This window comes from Clupea harengus, chromosome 13 (genome assembly GCF_900700415.2).
Source record: "Clupea harengus chromosome 13, Ch_v2.0.2, whole genome shotgun sequence".
Lineage (NCBI taxonomy): Eukaryota > Metazoa > Chordata > Actinopteri > Clupeiformes > Clupeidae > Clupea > Clupea harengus.
Genome location: NC_045164.1, coordinates 23,133,467 through 23,138,466, shown reverse-complemented (window position 1 = coordinate 23,138,466; position 5,000 = coordinate 23,133,467). Strand labels below are relative to the sequence as shown.

The following is a 5,000-nucleotide window of genomic DNA, read 5'->3' as shown; positions in this document are numbered from 1 at the left end:
TTCCTGGCCCAGATGTAATCATATTGTGTCCTGATGTGTTCCCCTAATGCTAACCCTCCCGTCTAAACAGACCACAGCGCCCGCAAAAGTTGTGGCTCCCCGACCCTGGCACAGTGCTTTAAAAAGCCAGTAAAATCTAGCAGAGGGAAAAAAAAGTGCCACTCGTTTGTCAGGCAAAGCAAAGGCCCGCCCCAACACCCCTCCACACACACACACACACACACACACACACACACACACACACACACACACACACACCCGAGCACCCCTCCCCTCCCCAATGCTGTCTTAAAATTCAGTGTCCATGTTTCTGAGTCCGAGACGGTTACACAACCGGTATAAAACTGTTAATTAAGGCCGGTTGTACCTGCGAGCTGTTGGAAGCAGCTGAAGTCAATAAATCAGGTTGGAACATGGCAAAGAGCAAGACCTCAAAGTGTGCTGGAATGGTACCTGCGCTCGCTGCCAAAAATGTGTCCGGGGCCCTATAGATCAGAGTGCCTATAGGGGAACCGTGAAGCTGTGGGGAGGCAAGTGTGTGGGGCGTGGGGGTGGGGGGAGGGGGGGGCAGAGTTCTTTCCATGAGGTCATCTGGGTTGAAGTAACATAGCTGAGATACTTATCTCAAATGCCAAGACTAAAAAAAATAAAATGGATAGCACCCACAGCATTTTTTTTTACACCTTAAAATGTTTTGCCTTTGAAACTGATCACCTCTTTACAGACTTCAGTGTTTGCTTTAAATGTTTCGGTATGGGTTTTGGGTGTCTTTGTACACACCTTTATATGAGAGTGTGTTGCGTGTGACTGCGAATGTTTCCGTGTGTTGTTTGCATATATTTATATATCGGCACCTGCGTACACCTATGTGTGGCACTCTGCATTTGCCAGTTTCTGTACGTGTGTGTCTGTGCTTCATCAGGACAGCGTGTGACCCATGTGCGAGTGAGTGTGTGTGTGTGTGTGTGTGTGTGTGTGTGTGTGTGTGTGTGTGTGTGTCTGTGCTTCATCAGGACAGCGTGTGACCCATGTGCGAGTGAGTGTGTGTGTCTGTCTGTGTGTGTGTGTGTGTGTGTGTGCGTGTGTGTGTGCGTGTGTGCGTGCGTGTGTGTGTGTGTGTCCTACGTGTGTGTGTAAGTGTGTGTGCGTGTGTGCTGGGGTGCTCAGGTTTCAGCTTTTAAATCCTTGACCCCAGCGGGTGTGGGTGCACCCTTGCAACTTGGTCCATGACCCCAGCATTGCATCACTGGCAGCCACGGCGGCTATATGAACGCACACGTACATAAAGAGCTCAAAATGGACACACAAACACACACGCATAGGACACACACACACGTACATAAAGAGCTCAAAATGCAAGTCATGGGATTCCTGCTGACCTGTGGCCCGCTGCCAAACAGATAATACATATTTAGTCTCCCACTCCCGAGACGAGTTATTAATATGCAAACACCGCGGCTACAGGGGAAGCTACACACTGCGGCACGGAGGAGGCTACACACCGCGCTGTCCTAATCTGGTGAGCCTAGCTGTCAAAACGTCGAGAGAGAGAGAGAGAGAGAGAGAGCCAAAACAACTGGACAAAACGGTTTCACAGTAGATAAGTGGAACTAATTTATCTGATTAAAAACACACATCAGATTTTGGCCTCCGAGAGAGAGAGGCAGTTCAGTAGAGTGTGATTCCAAAGGATGACTGCCGGCATCGGTCTTTTCGCCTTGGCCTTTCCTTTCCCTGCGAGAGAGAGAGAGAGGCGTGGAGGAAGTGGTGCCAAAATAAGGTGGCATTCGCAGTTCAAACTCTAGACGCTCTTCACAGCCATTTAAAAACTGTCACTTCTCACAGCTTTCATTTGCAGTTGCGGGCTGCAGCCGAAGAGAGGTGTGTGTGTGTGTCGGTGTGTGTGTGTGTGAGTGTGTGTGTGTTTGTGTGTTTGAGTGTGTCTGTGGCCACCAAGCTGCTGCTCTGTTCAAGGTCTGACAGAGACTGGGTAACAAAAACGAGGGGTCCGGCAAGACACACACACAAACACACACACACACACACACACACACACACACATACACAGACAACCTCCCTCTCCCACTGTCACTCTCTTGACTGCACACACAAACACACACAAACACAAGTAGTTCCCTCGCTCACGCCGGCAGAGAGCTGCTCTCCACACCAGAGATACAAGTGTGTGTGTGTGTGTGTGTGTGAGCCGAAACAGAACGGGTGTGAGACCCAGGGAGCCAAACACAGAGACAGACCAGCGGCCTGAGCAGGAGGAGCAGGAGGAGGAGGAGGAGGAGCAGGAGCGAGGAGGAGGAGGAGGAGGAGCAGTGGCTCGGACTAACACCACCGTGTCACTCTCTCAGAGGCCGCGTTCTGTCAACGCCACCCGCTGGGGTTTTTTTTTTCCCCCTCTTCTTCTTCCCCTTGAGGGACTTTCCTGTGTGCTGCACAGCTGTAGGTAAATACAGACAGGGTTCCGAGCACCACCACTTCCTCATTCTGCTCCGTGAGCAGCCACCGAGGCAGCCCAGCGTTAACCTCAGCCCCCCCCCCCCCACCCCCACACACACACACACCTGGAGCGGACCGCAGCGGACCACACCGCACTGCCCAGCCCAGCGCTAATCCACCGGGCCTACACCCATTATAGAGGCAAGGATCAGGGCAGATTAGCGAGAAGAGAGCAGAGATTAGGAGTGGGGGAAAAAGGAGGGAAGGAGTGCATCTGAATGGAGTGGGAGAGAAAGAGGGGCAGAGAGAGAGAGAGAGAGAGAGAGAGAGAGTAGAAGGAAAAAGTCAAGATAGGGTTCAGACAGCCTCACCCTGTCAGCTGGGGTGGTGGCATCTCAACGGCCGACAATTCGGGCCGATTGGAACCCCCCGTGACGGGAGACGAGCGAGAGAAAAAAAAAGGCGAAAGGGGAAGAAAAAAGCCCTGACGCTTACAAGAAATTGACGACAGACGTTCCTGAAGAGAGGCAGAAACGGTTTCGGGAGAGAATAAATACAATTGAATAATGAAATAAATAAATGCCAGTCTGAAGAGCGGGCAGGAGCCGCCGCGGCACCCTTTCTGTGGCGGTGGTGGTGGTGGTGGTGCCAGATTACATTTCCAACAACAGCTGCCCCCTTTGTCCGCTCTCAGCCAAGCCAAACCGCGCCTAAAATTTCATTTAATCTGCTGCAAAAAACCCAGAGTGTCAGGCACTTAAATGGCAGCTAAAAGCGCCACTCTCAGATAACTGACTGACACTTGCTAATAATAGACCCCCACGGCAACCGAGGAGCCATGGCGGACATTTTGTGTAACCAAAGAGGAACCGTGGGTGCCTAGGAAACAGCAGGGTAGACCCTCCCAGTTTCCCCATGGTAGAGCCACTGAAGAGGGGGGGGGGGGGGGGGGGGTATGGTTCTATGACTGCTTCCTCTACCCCCCCACCCCCGTCCAACCCCTCTTCAACTGTGTGATTAGCTGTTGCTAATACCACCAGTGACCCCCTTTTCCCTTTCTTCAGTAGTCCCGGCCCCCGCGCCACGCAACACTGCCAGCGGTCATGGTGGGGTAGAGAAGATACCGGGTGAGGGAGAGAGAGAGAGAGAGAGAGAGCGACGCAAAAACAGACAGGGATGAGAGAAGGGTGCGAGAGAACGACAGTTTAAAAAACAACAGGAAAAAAAAAGCACCCGTCAGGCTGTGTTTCCTCCGCGGGGCATATACCTGTGCACACACACTCACACACACACTCACACACACACACACACACACACTCACTCGTGCTCTAATGCGATCTGGTTTGGACTGGGCCGGTCAGGCTGGGCTGTCGGGTGCTTAGGTGCAGGGAGTCCACGGAGAAAGAGGGGGTGTGTGTGGGGCTGGAGACAGGTTGGGCAGCTTCTGCTGTGTCGTGTCATTACACAAGGTCTCAACACGCCCAACGCGGGAATCCGAGACAGGGCCCGGCAGGTCGAAGCCTGGCCCCGGGGCGAGAGAGGGAGAGAGAGATAGAGAGGGAGAGAGAGAGAGTGGGAGAGAGAGATAGAGAGAGAGAGGGAGAGAGAGATAGAGAGAGAGAGAGAGAACGCCAAACAAAAATGCTCCTGTGTGTCAACCTGAGCAGCCCACAGGACATTCTCACACAACGAGAAAGAGAGAGAGAGAGAGAGAGAAATGGAGAGAAAGAGAGAGAAAGATAGAGGAAGAAGGGTAGAAAGAGTTTATAGAGGAAGAAACACACAAGTGAAACCAACTGCTCAGTCCCACTCACACACACAGTCCCACCGGCACCCCACCCCCGACCCCCTACCCCCACACACACACACACACACACACACACACACACACACAACCACATACATACATATACAGGTACACACAGAAAACAGCAACGAAAAGACTATTTTCCACCAAGGCGAGTTTCTCCACCACTGTTTTCTGTTTTCTCAGTTTTGGTTCTCACTACCTGTTTTGTTTTTTCAGGTGGGCAGATTTATGAGCGTTTCAGGCACACGCCATCAGTAGGAAGCCTTCCTGTAGCTCGAGGAAAAGGTGCAGGAGGAGAGAAAAAAAAGAAGCAAAAGGAAGAAGCAAAAAAAAAGAAGTGTACGTGTGAGTGAAAAACGAAAGAAAAAAGACCAGGCGACATGTGGGGGAAAGGGTGTATTAGTGGTGTGAGGTGGCTTCCGTTTGCTCCAGTGCTCTGTCTCAACAAAACATCTTTATTTTTGTCATGTCAATACAAGAATTTCTCAAGAATGGAACTGAGACAGAGAGAGACAGACAGAAAAGGGGAGAAAGAGAGAGAAGGGGAGAAGGAGAGAGAAGGGGAGAAGGAGAGAGAAGGGGAGAAGGAGAGAAAGAGAGAAGGAGAGAAAGAGAGAGAAGGAGAAAGAGGGTGTATAAATTAACACAAGAGCAGAGAGTCCACACCAGAGGCTCAAAGACTAGACCCTCCTAATGAGCCCATTACAGGCACTCCAGGGGCTCAGACATGGTCACACAC

The 5,000-nt window shown here is 51.6% G+C and overlaps 1 protein-coding gene across 1 annotated transcript in view; it reads right to left on the bottom strand.

Annotated features, from left to right (window-relative positions):
• The window catches only part of bcl11aa (BAF chromatin remodeling complex subunit BCL11A a), a 64,373-nt gene that overhangs the window by 26,959 nt on the left and 32,414 nt on the right, over window positions 1-5,000 (bottom strand). The window lies entirely within an intron of this gene.